We start from the raw sequence: 16,947 nt of genomic DNA, 5'->3' as shown, positions 1-16,947 counted from the left end.
TTTTTTTTTTTTTGCAGTTTTTGGCTGGGGCTGGGTTTGAACCCACCACCTCTGGCATATGGGGCTGGTGCCCTATTCCTTTGAGGCACAGGCACCGCCCTCATAATTCTCTTTATAGAGATCTTTCATGTTCTTTGTTAGGTAAATTGCCTAATATTGCATCTTCTGTGGCACAACTGTAAAGGGAATAGAGTCCTTGACTTTTTGGGGGCTTGACTATTATTGGTATAAATAAAAGCTACTGATTTGTGAGTATTGATTTTGTATCCTGAGATGCTACTGTATTCTTTGATCACTTCTAAGAGTTTTGTGGTTGAGTCCCTGGTGTTTTCCAGGTATAAAATCATATCATCTGCAAAGAGTGAAAGTTTGATATCCTCTATTTGTATACACTTGATTGCCTTTTCTTGTCTGATTGTGATGGTTAAGACTTCCAATACAATGCTAAAAAGCAGTGGAGACAATGAGCAACCTTGCCTGGTTCCTGATCTGAGTGGAAATGTTTTCAATTTTATTCCATTCAATATGATATTGGCTGTGGGTTTGCTGTAAATGGCCTCTATCAGTTTGAGAAAAGTCCCTTCTATACCTATTTTCTTAAGTGTTCTGATCATGAAAGGATGCTGGATATTGTCAAAAGCTTTTTCTGCATATATTGAGAGAATCATATGATCTTTGTTTTTTAGTTTATGTCATGTATTATATTTATAGTTTTATGTATATTGAACCAACCTTGAGACCTTGGGATAAAACCCACTTAGTCATGGTGTATAATTCATTTGATGTGTTGCTAGATTCTGTTTACTAGGATCTTATTGAATATTTTTGCATCTATGTTCATTGAAGATATTGGTCTATAGTTTTCTTTTCTTGTTGGGTTTTTTTCCTGGTTTGGAGATCAGGGTGATATTTGCTTCATAGAATGTGCTGGGAAATATACCTTCTTTTTTGATGTTTTGGAAAAGGTTAATTAATATAGGTACTAGTTCCTCTTTAAAAGTTTGGTAGAATTCTGATGTGAAGCCATCTGGTCCTAGACTCTTCTTTTTGGGAAGATTTCGTACAGTTGATTCTATTTCAGTACTTGATATAGGTCTGTTCAGCATTTCCAATTCTTTCTGATTAAGTGTAGGCAGTGGGCCTTCTAAGTATTGGTCAATTTCTTTCAGATTTTTGTATTTCTGAGAATAAAGGTTTTTGTAGTATTCATTAAGGATTTTTTGAATTTTTGAGGTATCTGTTGTTATTTTGCCTTTGTCATTTCTGATTGATGATATTATGGATTGTAATATTCTATTTTTCATAAGGTTGGCCAAAAGTTTATCAATTTTTTTGAATTTTTCAATAAACAAACTGTTTGATTCATTGATCTTTTGAATAATTCTTTTGTTTTTGATTTCATTTAATTCTCCTCTAATTTTAGTTATTTCTTTTTTCCTGCTTGTTTTGGTATTGGATTGTTCTTCATTTTCCAGTTGCTTAATATGTCCCATTAAGTTATTGACTCCCTCTCTTTCCATTCTCTGGAGGAAGGCTTGCAATGCTATAAAATTCCTTCTTAGGACTGCCTTTGCAATATTCCACAGGTTCTGATAATTTGTGTCTTCATTATCATTTTGTTCTAAAAATTTGGCAATTTCCTTCTTAATCTCATCTATTACCCAGCTACAATTCAGCATAAGGTTATTTAGTTTCCATGACTTTGTATGAGTATGCAGATACCTGTTATTGGTAAGTTCAACTTTTATTGTGTGATAATCAAGAAAATACAAGGAATAATTTCTATACTTTTAAATTTGCTGAGGTTAGACTTGTGACCTAAGGTGTGATCCAATTTGGAGGATGTTCCATGGGCTGATGAAAAGAATGTATATTCGGTTTTGTTAGGATGAAATGTTTTGGAGACATCTGTTAAATTTACATTCAATTGTTGTATGGTGAAGTTTACGTCCAAAATTTCGTTCCTTAGTTTCTTCTTGGAAGATCTATCCAATACTGCCAAAGGGGTGTTAAAATCTCCAACTATCATGGTGCTGCAAGATATTAAATTGCTCATGTCTGTTAGGGTCTCCTTTATAAATTGAGGAGCATTCTGGTTGGGTGCATAAGTGTTAATAATTGACATCTCATCATGTTAAGTGTTTCCCTTAACAAATATGAAGGGACCATCCTTGTCTTTTCTTACTTTCATTGGTTTCAAGCCTAGTGTATCTGCAAATAAAATTGCAACCCCTGCTTTTTTCTGATTTCCATTTGCCTGGACTACAGATGCCCATCCCTTCACCCTGAGTCTTATATTTATCCTTTAAGGTAAGATGAGATTCTTGTATGTAGGAGATATCTGGCCTGAGTTTTTGTATCCAGTCAGCCAACCTGTGCCTCTTAAGAGGACAGTGTAAGCCATTCACATTCATTGAGATTGATAAGCCTGGTGTTACTTTGGATGTCAAGTTTTTCGAAAGTTCAGTGGACATTTTGAATTTTTTCAGCACTGTGGAAATTGGTTTTTGGTCAAGAATTTCACAATGAGTTGACTTTTGTGGTAGAGCATTGTGCTGGTCATTATGGAGGATGGGTCTGAGGATATCCTGAAGACCTGGTTTGGTTATGGCAAACTTCTTCAACATGTGTATCGCATTAAAGTATTTAACTTCTCTGTCATAAAGAAAGCTCAATTTATCTGGATACAGGATCCTGAGCTGAAAGTTGTTTTTTTTTTTTTAGGAGATTGTAGGTCAGTGACCATCCTCTTTTGGCTTGAAAAGTTTCAGCAGAGAGATCTGCAGTCATTCTAATATTCTTCCCCTTATAGGTTATGATTTTCTTATGTCTGGCTGCTTGTAGGATTTATTCCTTCATATTAACTTTGGCCAAGTTAAATACAATGTGTGTTGAAGATGCTTTATTTGGGTTGAGTCATGCTGGGGTTCTGAAACTGTCTGCTGTCTGAATTTCAGTGTCTCTTGCCATGCTTGGGAAATTCTCCTCAATTATCTCTTGGAGTCGAGTGTCTGTGCCTTTTGGACTATCCTCTTCTCCTTCATGGATTCCTATGAGGTGAATGTTTGCCCTTTTGGAGTGGTCCCACAATTCTTTCAGGGAATGATCCATTTTTACTCTCCACTTCTCTTCCTCTTTGAGCATTTGGGAGTGTTCAAAAGCTTTGTCTTCAGAGATCCTTTGTTCTGCCTGCTCCATTCTGTTATTGAGGGAGTCTACTGTATTTCTCAGATCTTTGAGGGCTGCTAGTTCTTGCCTCAATGTGTCAAAATCTTTGATTATTTTGTCTTTGAATTCATTGAATTCTTGAGAAAACTTTTGAAATGGTCCTTAAATTTCAATTCAATCTTTGCCTCCATTCTGTTAATCTTATTTGCAACCCAAATTCTGAATTCGATTTCTGACATCTCAGCCATTTGTTTATGAATGGAATCTTCTGTTGTGTCTCCTTTGTCATTCCTTGGGGGAGTTGATCTATTCTAAGTATTCATGTTGCCAGAGTTTTTCCACTGATTCCACCCCATGATTAGTTTTTAACCATTTGGCTAGGGAAGCTGGCAAGGTGAAATTGAATTGAGGGCTCCTGGAGATGTAATTGACCAGCCCTTTACCAAAGAACTGGGAGTGGTGATTGTGACTTTACCCTTAGAGCTTTACAAAGGTCTCATTCAGAACTACAGCCTGAAACTCTGGGGACCTCCTTGGTGTGGTGGGGCTAGATGGCACTGGCCAGTCCTCAGCTAGTCTCTGCCCAATCCTAGTGAATCAGTGGCTTTGGGCTGAAATCTTACCTGTGGACATATATAAGCAACTAAGACATTCTACCCACCACATGTGACAACTGGCAGGAGAAAATCCCATACTCCTACAACAACACAACCAAGATATGTGATCGGCCCAGGTCAAGAGTACCAAACCAATTATTCTGGTCAACACAAACACTGATCTGGTGGGAGAGTTCAAAAGTTCTTCAGCATCTAGGCAGTATGGATCCACTGGTAGCTCAATTTGACCCCAGTGGGAAGAACTGTGGAGCCACCAGCACTGTTGCTGTCACTCTCAGGGGTGGTACTGTTATTCTTGGGTACTGCTGTGTGCAGGTCGCTGAAGCTGGCAGGGAGCTAGAGGGCATTGCCACCAGTTGCAAGAGTCACAGGGGCAGGGCAGGGAACCAGAAGGTGGAGCTGCTGACCTTCGACCTCAGGCTGCAGGAGCCAGGCAGGAAGCTGGAGGGCAGAGTCACCAGCCTCTGGAACCTCAGTGGTTGCAGGAACCAGGCAGGATTTGTTCCTGGCCAGGCAGGTCTCAGGAACTGGGTGGGAATTCAGAGGGTGAAGTCCTCAGCCTCCAGGGCCTCAGGGGTTGCAGGAGTTGGGCAGGAGTTGCTGGCCAGGGGCCACAGGTTGCAGAGGCCGGGCAGAAGTCGCTGTCTACAGTCCTCGAGTTGCGGAGCCAGCCCAGGAGCCAGAGGGTGCAGTTGCCAGCCCTGGGTCACATGGGTTGCAGGAGCTGGGCAGAAATTGCCAGGCGGGAGTCGCCGACTGTGGGCTATGAGTTGCAGAAGCTGGGCAAGAGTTGCTGGCTGTGGGCCATGGGCCATGGGCTGCAGGGGCTGGCAGGTGTTGCCACTGCAGCTGCTGGTCACGTGAGCCTGGTGGGGAGCCGAGCCACCCACCGCAGGCTGCTGAACCAGGGACCCAGTGGGCCATGCGGTCCCTGGTAGTCAGTAACACTGGTCCTGAGCTATGCTCTTTCCAACACGGGGCAGGTCTCTCTCTTTGTGACTCCCTGCCTCTATTAAAGTTATAGTTTCAGTGCAACTGCCCCACAGCTCATGAGGTGCCCCACCCTAGCCAAAATCTGTCAAACACTCCAGATTTTGCAGACAGTAGTCTTCCAGACCACCAAGAGAAGGGAGAGGAATGGATTGGGAGTTCAGGAAGGTAGGGAGAATACTGAGCAAGAGACTGCCTGGGCTTGCAGCAGTATCTCTCATGGAGAGAGTCCCAACCCTCAGTTTTCTCTCCTCTTTAGTAAAACAAAAGGTCCTCTGTTCTCTACTCGCCTGAAGCCGCTCTCCTGGAGGGGGGCGGGGAAGGATTCCCATCCTCTTTGGGATGGGTTTTGTACCTGAAATTTGTTTCCTTGGAGTCTCAGCTTGTCGCAGCAGGGGTGATGTGAACCTGTCAATCCTCTGTCTCAGCTCAGCTCCTGATCTTCCACTTTTTTGGGTTATTTCTGGCCATTATTTCTCCCTCTGGATGGGAGCCTCTGCTGAAAGCTGGCTTCAGTCCCCCATCTTGCCTCCCTCCTGGTTTGATAGAATTCTGATATGAAGCCATTTGAAACGGCATTTTTTTGTTGGGAGATTTTTTTATTGTTTCTCATCTCAGTTCTTGAAATTGATCTGTTAAGGAGATCTATTTCTTCTTGATTAAGTCTAGGAAGAGGGTTTGATCCAACTCTTGATACATTTCTTCCACATTGTCAAGTTTCTGGGCATAGAATTTCCTATAGTATTCAGAGATAATCTCTTGCATCTCTGTGGCATGTTATTTCCCCTTTATCATTTCTGATTGAGGGTACTAGAAATTTTAATTTTCTGTTTCGAGTAAGTCTGGCTAGAATAGATAGGTTTATCTATTCTGACATTCTTCCAGTCTGTGTTAGAGTTCAACATGTCTTTTCCTTGTAGAACTGATCACTTTGGCCATTAGGTCCCTGGAGCTCCAACTGCCGGAACTGTTGTCAGACTGGCATCCATCCTTGAGTGCCAGTCAATGCACAATCAGTCAATGAACTTACTACATTTGACTGCTAGTTTTTCCCATCATAGCAAAATGTGTTTAGTAGGAAACATCTCTCCTGGAGTCAGAAGACAACATGATTAGGTTGAATTTATGGCATGAGAGAAGTCTTTAGACTAAAAAGAGATCATGTGTATGGAAGCACCTAGGCAGCAGGCATTTACCGAACATTTATTTCCCTTCCTTTTCAATTCCATTTTCAAATGAATAAATATGATGTGGGAAAAATATGTGTACTTTCTTTTCTGTAACAAACCGAGCTGTTTTGAAGAATGTCAGTCAACAATTGATCTAGTTTCTAAACTTTTTCAATTACATTTTCTCCATAATTCTTTGAAATATATGCACTTTGGTTAGACTGGAAATTGTCAACATTCATAAAAATCACTCAATATCTCCAAGTACTTTCCATTTTCTTCTTTTAACACTAGGCAAAAATGCACGATACTGCATGAGATACTGCATCCTTTTAGAATATAATTTCTGAAATGTGAGAGTTCATTTCAACTCCAAACAACCAAGTTGTAAGTTCCTTGTTGCTAAGGAAACCATTGTGTACTAATCACCAGTAAATACAATAGATGGTAGTTAGATTCTTGTTTGTTGGGGGCAAATGCCTCTCTCCTTTGAGATTAGAAAATTACTACCTTTTGATTGGAAGGAACACGTCATGTGGATTTAAGGCTATTACTGTAGAAAAACATACCTGTGTGACTCTATCATTTTTTTCTTCTGTTTTAGACATGGATAAATAGGCAGAGGATCTATGGGTAGCTTTTAGAAATAATTGGTAGCAAAGCGATATGGTCTTTCTCTTTCCCTGCAGATGCCCCTCTCCTAAAGGTAGGAGGCAGACATCCTTCACGAGTGTCTTTCAGATGGATCCCTTCTTCTCTTTGCCATGTTTGTTACCCTGATTCAACCCTTTTCACCTTGAATCAAGACTTTTACAAGAACCTCTAAGTTGGTCTCTAAACATTTAGACTCTTTTTCCTGTATTTCATCATTCACACTATGTGTCAGATTAACTTTTGAGCCAGACTGCTTTGCTCAAATCCTAGCTCTGCCTCTTATAAGCTGTGTGGCCTTTGGACAAGTTACTTAACCTTTTTGTGTCTAAGTTTCTCCCTCTGTGAAATGAAGATAATAATATCTATCTTATAATGTTGTTGTGATAAATAAATAAGTTAATTCATGTGAAGCACTTATGTCTGACACATAAGCTCTCAATAAAAATTAGCTCTCATTAATTTCCCTAAAAGATCACTTTCTAAACCACTCTCATCCCTTCTCAATTCAAAAACTTCAGTGATTCTCTACCATACTGCTTTCTGAGAGCCTTAAGAAATATACTCTCCATTCCCAAATTTCCACATGTACCTCTCAAAGTAGCCCTGGGAGATGGCAGTGTATAGTGACAAGAATACCAGCTTGGGAGTAATTCAACACCTGGGATTGAATTTATACTCAATTACTGCATAATCTTAAGCTATTTGGTCTTCAGTTTCCTCTTCTATAATATGCAGATAACTGTCATTCTCATAGGGGATATTTTGAGAATGAAACAAAAAAAAGTATTTAGAGAAGCACCTGGTGTAGTATCTCTTATAGCAGATGTTTAACAAATATATTTCCTGCCCTCATTCCATCATCTACTCTTTAGTCATATTGATTGCTATAGGATAAACTGTGTCTCCTCAAAATTCATAAATAGAAGCTCTAACCCCTAGTGCCAGAGAATGTGACTATATTTGAATATAGGATCTTTAGAAAGGTAATTAAATTAAAATAAATGTATTAAAGTAGGCCCTAATAAAATATGACTGATGTCCTTATATGGAGAGAAAATCTGGAAAAAGGAACACTAGAGATATGGAAAAGCACAGAGAAAAGTCCACATGAAGATAGAGAGAGCAGGTGGCCATGTATAAGCTAGTGAGAGAGATCTCAGGAGAAAGTGAATCTGCTAATACCTTGATCCTGGACTTTTAGCCCCTAGAACTGTGAGGAAAGAGATTTCCGTTGTTTAAGCCACCCAATCTGAGGTATTTTGTTATGGAAGCCATAGTAAACTAATATATTGACCTCATTTGTGATGGTTATTATTAGGTGTCAACTTGCCTGATTAAAGGGTACCTAGATAGCTGGTAATACATTAATTCTCAGTGTGTCTATGAGGGTGTTTTTGGAAGTGATTGGCATGTGAGTGGGTTGACAGATTGGGGAAGATTCACCCTCAGTGTGGGTGGTCACCATCAAATCAGCTAGGGGACTGAGGGGGCAAGAAGGCAGAGGGAAGCTAATAAATTCACTTTCTTCTGCTGCTAGGACAGTCTTCTTCTCCTGCCCTTCAATGTCAGAATTCGAGATTCTCTGGCTTTTGGACTCTGAAACTTGCACTTGCAGCCCCCAGATCTTGGGCTTTTGACCTTAGACTAAGAGTTACATCATCAGCTTCCCTTGTTCTGAGGTCTTTGGACTTGGACTGAGCTCTGCTATTGGCTTCCCTAGTTCTCCGGCTTATAGATGGCCTACTGTGAAACTTCTCCGTCTCCATAATTCTGTGAGCCAACTACCCTAATGAATCTCCTCCCATATGTAAAATATACTTCCTATTGGTTCTGTTTTTCTGGAGAACCCTGACAAATGCACATTATTTTCCACACATGTGTGAATCTTTACCTATTTAATTGTTGCTTAAGCCTTTCCTCCAGCTTGGTGGGCAGACCATGAAAGGTGGAACCATATATATTAACCTCTGCTGAGAAGCATTGCCCTTGTCCCCTTCTGTGAGAGCCTCTTCATAGATCACCACCATACCTTGTGCTAAATGACAAAACATCTCAATCATAGCTGATTGGGCCTTACCCAAACTCTTGTCAACCAAGCAGGTCAGTTATGTATGGGGGCTTAGCATAAGAGCTCTACTAAAATGGGTACTCTAAACTCAATGGTGACAGGCCTGTCCATTTAGATCTTCCCTGTTATGGCACATGTATGAAAAACAGAGATGATAGAGTGGATCAAAACCTAGAACACACAGGGATATTATAATAATCAGAAGCTACAAATAAACAGGGCCCACAGAGAGTTGAGAGACTATCAGGTAATTTGTCAGAGAGTAGGAACACATAAACATTAACGTAGAGAACAACAGAGAAAAAATGAAAATAGTTCAAGATGTGAAGTAATTGTTAGAGCTGAAAGTAACAGAGGTCTACTTTGTCATGTTACTTGTTGGATTTTTAGAGTTGTTCAATTACTAAAACCGCACATCTTAAAAGATATTTAAGGTTCATACAGTGCCTGACGGTGGGGCTGCTGAGATAATTTCCTGTATTTTCTACTTCCCCCAGCAGCCTTACATTAGAAGGTTAACTTCTTTTTCACTGAAAGACACTGATTTTTGTCTTTGTTCCTCATACTTAAAATACCTAAAATACCTAGAGAACCATCACCCTTTCTCTTTGCTTTTCTAAGTCCTGCCTGCCCCTTGTGGCTCAAATCCTATTGTTCTATAAAGCCCTGTTTGACTATTTCAGGATTGGAAAATGCCTACAGCACTTATTGGCTTTACTATGTATCTGACCCTCAGCTGTTAATTTAAAATATTTATTTCTGCACCAAGAACCCCTAGAAGGACCCTTTGCTTATGAACTTCTATTTACCTGAGTCACTGGTTATATTTGAATATCCTAAGCCCTGTAGATTTTTAAATGTGGAATTTAGACTTATACTAATTAATAGTAATCTTCTTCATATCATTCAAATTAGTGAGGTAAGATCATGTCAGTCCAATCTCACATAGTACTTTTCCTCGTTACCAAGAGAGGTCCTGTTTGTGCTTTGTTTGGCACACAATCTTCTAGTGTCTTAACAGCTATGGCACTCAAATGAGGCCTGATGTCATGTGAATTGTATCGAGGCACCAGATTCATCTCCAGAGTCATACTTCAAAGACCAAAAGGTCAAAATTATGTCCTGGGATGGCTCTGTTGTGTGTCTTTAATAAGTAGCTATCAAAAATCTTGTCCCTTTTCCTTATGCTGCTCATTGAGATGGACCTCCCTTGTGGTGGCATGATGGCACACTGACAATTGTGAGTGCTTGACTGCTTATAGTAATAAAGGCGACGGCCACAGCCAGCTCCTGAGCACCTGTCAAAAACTTATAATTTGATCTTCTGTGAATCAGACCCTAGAGGTACCAACTGCCTGCCCTAACAATTACATGATGACCAAAAGTGTTTCTAAGCTAATGTCTGGCCCTCTCTATCCTCTACCCCCGGATGTATTAGTATGCATGAGATTTGATGAGTTTGTTTGAAAATGTCTGGAGTAGGAATTCTGAGAATGTTAAGGCACTTATGTAATATTTGGAAAAAGTAGGAGACATGTGCTATTATCACTCTCAGGAAGACAGCCGAGCTATTTCCTGAGCACTAAAATAAGAATGAATTTGTCCTGGAATAGCTTTACTGTAAGCTAAGGGCCCTCCCTTTACTGCCCCCTTACCATCACTGCTCCTTAGATGTTGATTAGCTCCACTAAACGACTCTGGAAAGTATCGCACAAATCAGGAAACATTAAATTGTCACTTACTCTGCATTCATTGAAGGCATCAGAAGCCAGCAGAATTTTATATTGGAAGATAGAAGCATGTTGCAGGTCTGGTTAATAGCCTCTCGTAGCAGTTTGGGTGCTGACATATGAGACTTTTCAGTTCCGTTACCGGGATAACTGGTCAGTCATCTGGGTGGAATCAAAACAAAAAATCATAGAGAGCTAGAGCAAGTAAATTGTTTTGTCAAAAAGTGGAGATTAGGGAGGGAGGAACACAGGTAACAGATACTGAATACCTTCTCTATGCCAGTTATCCTATTTGGTACTTTATTGTAACCAATAAGTACTACCCAATTTCTCAGGGTGGGGAAACTGAGGCACAGAGGATTAAATGATTTTTCCAAGGTATCAGAACCCATATCTTTTAATCTAAGAGCTGATATTTTTAACCACAAAGGCAATATTTATTGATATATTGTCATGTTACTATTAGGCTTTGAATGCTCACTAACCTACTTAAGAGACTTACCAGATTATAGAGCATTCACCTTGCATGGGCCCGAATTAATAGTACGAAGGGCAGGAGAGTTTTAAAGAAATTCTCTTGTTTCTTTAAACAGGTTATATTTGCTTCTCCTCCCTTCAGCATGTTGCATGCTCAAGAATGTTCCCTAAGTAATCTTTTACAGATTAAATTAAAAAAGGGATGCATAGTCCAGAGCAAGGATCTCAACCTGATCTATTTAACTGAGGAGTAAATTCTGTTGGAGTAATAGGAATAGTCTCAACAGATAGCTCCCTCTTTACTAGTAGATCCTAAATTTTTTTTTCATATGAAAACCTGACTAAGAAGTTTAATAGTGTGGTGATGAAAGGCAGAACATACACACCCCAAAGGGTGTCATCCTCCCCCCACCCCATGGTTCCTACCTGAAACAAATTGTTGACCCATTTAAACATAATATATTTGATGAAACAAAGTAAACCTTGGCTCCAAAGGAAACAAAATAAAATATAACATGCACTTTTGGCTTTAGCTACCATGCCAGTTCTACAAAAAATCTACTTGTCAAGCTGGAAAAGTGGTAGGAAGATACAACATCAACACAGTAATAAAGGGACATCTATATAGATCATAAAATTTTACCTGGTATATTTCCAAGCTAGTAGTCACTGTCATTCCCTATTCATACATAAAAACTTGTTCTCCTGACAAGATTACTTACAGCTTAGTGTTTAATGCTGACAAGGTTCTAACATGGCAGGATGTTAGTAATACTTAGATTTATTTTATTTTATTTCATATTTATTGTATTTTATTTATTTTACCATCTTCGCAAAGGCAACTCTGCAAGGCTAAGTGATTGGGAATTGGATAGTTCATGTGGATAGTGACTATATTCACTACAGTCAACTTCTGACTAAGCACAAGGACAAATCTTTCTATGCCCTTACTGACATTGTCTACCTAGTCTGCTGATTTAAGCCTTTTGTTGACAGAGAGAAGATCATTATTTATTCTAGCTCAGCAAGAATACAGACAGCTCTCTCCCTTCCCCGTTACCGCTACCCACCCCCTCTTGATGCCTTCAGGCTGGCTTTCTTATCACATATTTTAAGCTCAAAGTAAAACTTATATCTATTGGTCATAGAATCTTAGCATTATTAGGAACTTCAGAAATCACTGGCTAGCAACCATCATTCATGCATAAATTGAAAACTGAAATCAAGAGAAGCGATGTGACCTGCCCAAAGTTAGTCAGCTAGTTATTTAATTAATGTTAAATTTAGAAATCCCCTGATCTCTAATTCAATGCTCATATTCTGTGAGAGTCCTGTTTTTCCCTTCTTTTTTTTAAATGCAGGTATCATAATAGGAACTTTATTTCTCCTACTTTTGCTATTATTATTAATGTTATTTTTTTCAAAATATCCTCAGCATTGAAAAAAAATAGCTTTAGTCATTACTGAACTTTATCTTTTAGTGTGACTTTCCTGACTGGAAATTCATGCTTTAGCTGGACAAACAGGGGTTAGGGGTAGAGGTACAGAGAGAAGGAGCAAATAGGTTCTCTGTTGCTGAAAATCACATTTCTCTCACGGTTTCTGCAGTCACCATTCCTCTATAGCTAGCTTAAATGCCAATGGCAGCTAAAAGTCTCACAATTTTTAATTCCCTTAGGATTAAATTTCCTAAGTGGCAGGATAGGTGATTGAAACGCAAATTCCCTTTCATGATCAACATCTCAAATTACAAATAATGCATGAGACTTAAATATTCCTTCTGTCTCAATCTTTGATTTTTTTATCTTCTGGAAAAGCTAGCAAAGGTTTTCTGAAATTTCTTTGCTGAAATATTCATGCTTGGTATATGGGGCTGAAGGACACATTTATAAGACAGAGGTCTCTCTAACATAAACAGAAGGCTTTGGGCCCAGCTGGTGTTTGACAGTGGGGATATTTATCTTCAGTTAGCCTTTTGTTGAGGGACTTTCTTCCTTCACAAAAGCCCCCTTTTAGTATTCACTAGTGGAATTCATTAACTCGTTTGGATCTGGACTATTGCTTATTACAAACTGATGTCTTAAGAAACAGCACTTTATAGGGACATATCAAACATCAAAATCATGTAAGAATGTAGCTTTATTTGGCAAAATGGGGCACAAGTCTGATCTGAAAGTGAAGCCTGAAGCGACCATGTGGAAAGAAATCATTTTATTTAACACAAATGAAAAATATAAACAAAAATTTTTGATGTTCCCTAATTGTGTCTTAGAAACAAAGGCTCTTAATATAAAAGCATTATTTACTTATGACTTCACCTGGGGATTGTGGGGAAAAAAATAAATTTCTTGAACCATTGGAAGTAAGAAAAAAAATTAACATGTATTGAGTGTCGCTTTAGGCCAGGCGGTATTTCAGGCACTTTACCTTATACGCTTTAATTAAATTGTCTCAATAACTCTGAGACGTAGGTACTATTGTTTCTACTTTATAGAAAAGGAAAATGAGCATGCCAATTTTGGGCCTCTCTGCCCTCAGATCCATTTCTGGCCTTTCCTGGATCTTGCTTTGGAGCGCAGGGATGCTAATTCCTGTAGGCTAAATTTCTTAGGCTCACCAAAGATCACTAGCTTCTGTCTGTGTTCAGCCAAAGAGAGATAACAAGTAGGAGATTAGGGGAGGAGGGATGAAGGAAGAAGCCAGGGTATTTCTTATGTCCCTCCCCACATTCTCCAGAGTGAGGCAGCACATTAAGCTGTACCCCTCCCCCAAGACAGGCCTTATGTGATTCTAGCTTCTTATGAAAGAAGTGGTGACTCTGGCCCCAGGGCTCTGGGAAAATCACTTTTTTTCTTTGCCTTTCCAGTTCTAGGAGTGGTGGTGGCCTCCTGCTGTTGCTAATCCCTAGATTGCCTTCTTTTCCTCTATGTGGTTTCTCAGTTCCTCCATCAATTGCATAATGCATTTTCTTGTCTTAAATATCCTCTATTTCAGGGGTCCTCAAACTTTTTAAACAGGGGGCCAGTTCACTGTCCCTCAGACCATTGGAGGGCTGGACTGTGGGCCCCGGGAGGAGTCGGCTGCTAAGCAGGACAGGCAGCAGAGGCAAAAACACCTGGTGGGAGGAATAAATGTCCTCGGTGGGCCGCAGGTGGCCCGCGGGGCCGTAGTTTGAGGACGCCCGCTCTATTTCAATGACTATATTTAAAATGGTTTCTGATTTCGTGGATGAGGCTGATGTATACACGGAAGCTTTATCTCAAATCAGATAGCTAAGAGGTAATTAAAACTCCAAAGTGTATATTCTCCTTTTGGTTTCGATTGTTCTCCTATTTGGTTTGAAAATATCAAAGATTTAAAACTTGCCCATTTTTCTCTCCAAAACTTTAAAAATCTTTGGAGTAAGAAAGAGTTTCTAAATATTTACTCAACAAAATCATATTTCTGTTTTCTCCGTGGTCTCTATCCCTACCCCTACCATCTAAATTGACAGGAGTTTGTTCTCATACCTGCTAGCTAACCACTGTTGTTATAGCTTTCATAGAGGTTTTCAAAAGCCTTCCAGTATAGAGCTAGTCCTTTTTTAGCCCAATGAGAACATGTAGATCTTTTAGATTTCTGCATTCCTCACTGCCATCTCATTTTACCTTTAATCAGAAAAATTTTCCCTTTCTATTTTTCCCATTTTATTACTTATATCAAATCCAATGTAATAGACTTTTTTCTTTGCATTAATTTTTTTTTTGAATATTACGGGGGTACACCTGTTTTGGTTACATAATTTGCTTTTGCACATTTATTTTTTGAGATAGAATCTCACTTTCTTGCCCTCAGTAGAGTGCTGCATGCTTTTGTACATTTTAAGTCAGAATCATAAGTGTTCCTTTAACCCACAAAGTGGGTTTACCTCTTAGGTGTGAATTTTCCCATCCCCTCCAAAGTGCCTAAGGTCAGTATAGATCTGAGCTTCCTTTAAGTCAGTGAGAGGGAAAGGTTGAAGGAGGGAATGATGAATGCAGAGAGAGAGAAGAAGAAAAGGAGAGAGAGAAAGAGAGAGAGGAGAAAGATAAAAGGCAGTGAAAAGCAAAAGAGGGAGGGGGAAATAGTTTTAACAGATTAAGGCAAATGTTTTGTTGTGTTCTTCCAGACATTTTTCAGAATACAAGAAATTCTAATGACAGCATATGAAAATAATAATTGCTAATTTTCCATCATTATTGAATGGTCTAATTTTCCTCATGGAACTGAGATAATTTTGTAAATAGAGACATTACTTTACAGAAATGATAGATCTTGCTTAAAAAAGAAAAAAACCTCCCCCTTTCAAAAAACCAACCCTTACCATTATTGAAGAGCACATTAACAGCAAGCAAATTAGGCCTTCATCCCCCATATATGGTTGATATTAGCTTGATTTATTCAAAATTTTTGTATGAGTTTATGGAAATTAAGTACCGCCTCCCTCATTTCCCATCCATAAAAAAGAAATGCTTTATTTTGGGGCTGATAAGTTGGGGTAGGTACAGTGATTTTCTGGCATTTTATAAAGATACCTGGCTCAGCTGAACTCTACTAGTCTCATGTTGGAATGTTGCAGAGTGTCATTCCCTTCATTTGATACATGATGCGGCAGAAACTTGGTTTAAAATACAACACAAACTTTTTCTTGGTTTGAAGATTTATGACTGACTTCCCCTATAAACAGGCGGCAGATGACTTGACAGAAATAGCATTTTTAGTGATAGCCTAGTAGAGGGAGCCCTAAAGCCTAAGGAGGGAGCTTTGGGAAGTTTGTAAAGCAAACTTTCCTCCGCTGACACTTGGACTAGACCCAGGAAGAGAGAAAAATCAATGGTCTTTTTCTCTAATGCTCTCTCCACTTTCAATTTCTCTTTCTTCTATTTTCTTTACCCAATGTTCCCATAACACAGACACACACACACACACACACACACACACACTCACTCCTTGTCCAGAACCCCAGGGACCTCAGGACACTCTACTTAGGAAATAAACAAGACTTATTCTCCTTGCCTATTATATGTTCAGGCCCTGTTTTTTTTTCCCCCTTAGGATAACTCCTCAGCACAGTCTAATTTGAGATCTAAAATCCTTTTTAAAAATGCCTACAAGTGTCTTAATGCCATTCTTTTTTCAAGAATTTTACATTTGCTGGAGGTCCTTAATTCATAGAAGCAAAGAAACAGGGATGCTGATGACTTAGAGGTCCTGCAAGAAAATTGGTTTGTTCATTTATTGATTGGTCTGTTTGTTTGCTCTTGTCTTTTCAAATTCCTCTTAGATCCAGTGTGCCATAGCGCTTTGGGGATAGTGCAAAAGTCTCTTTTGTCTGACGTGTTAAGAAGACCTTGGAATCTGGAACAAAAAGTAAGCCAGTGTTTAGACAAGTGTCATTACTTTTTCAGCAAAAGTGCTTTTTGCTCTTTTCTTGGGTGAATCTTTAGAAGCCCTTCTAGTCCGTAATCTATAATTAAAATGTGGAGATTCTCAACTAGATAGTTATTGGCTTTTTTATTTAAACTTTATGTTAAAAACCTAACTCTGATAAAGTCAATCTCATAGCCTAAGATTTCTCCATTAAGTGATACTCCTTTGGGCTAACGCAGGACACAAATTTACTAACCAATATGCTAGCCGGAGATTAATTACTAAATCATTGCCACTGGAAAGTATGTTGAGGCAAGAGGATTGGCTCTATGAGGCAGGCTTTTTGTCACCGTTTTGTTTATTTTTTTTAATTTTTAATTGACAGATAATAATTATAAATATCTATAGGGACAGTGTGATATTTTGACCCACGTATATATTGTGTAATAATTTGCTTCTCTTTCAAATTGTTTGAAATTACTATTTCCCCATAGTAAGTGTCTCATTCCAAATTTTTCTCCTTTTTCTAGGAGGAGAAATCTCTTTAGGGAGTATTTTCCCAAAAGCTAAGTTACTTTACTTGATTTCTGTAAAGGGAATAGGAATAGGTGGAAAGGAATATTCTTGATATATTAGCCTTACTATTCAACTTTCATCAAATTCTAAAAGTTGCATAGATTGGCCTG

Source organism: Otolemur garnettii, unplaced genomic scaffold, assembly GCF_000181295.1.
Source record: "Otolemur garnettii isolate 467f Iridium unplaced genomic scaffold, OtoGar3 scaffold00110, whole genome shotgun sequence".
Lineage (NCBI taxonomy): Eukaryota > Metazoa > Chordata > Mammalia > Primates > Galagidae > Otolemur > Otolemur garnettii.
This window is presented reverse-complemented; position numbering follows the sequence as displayed.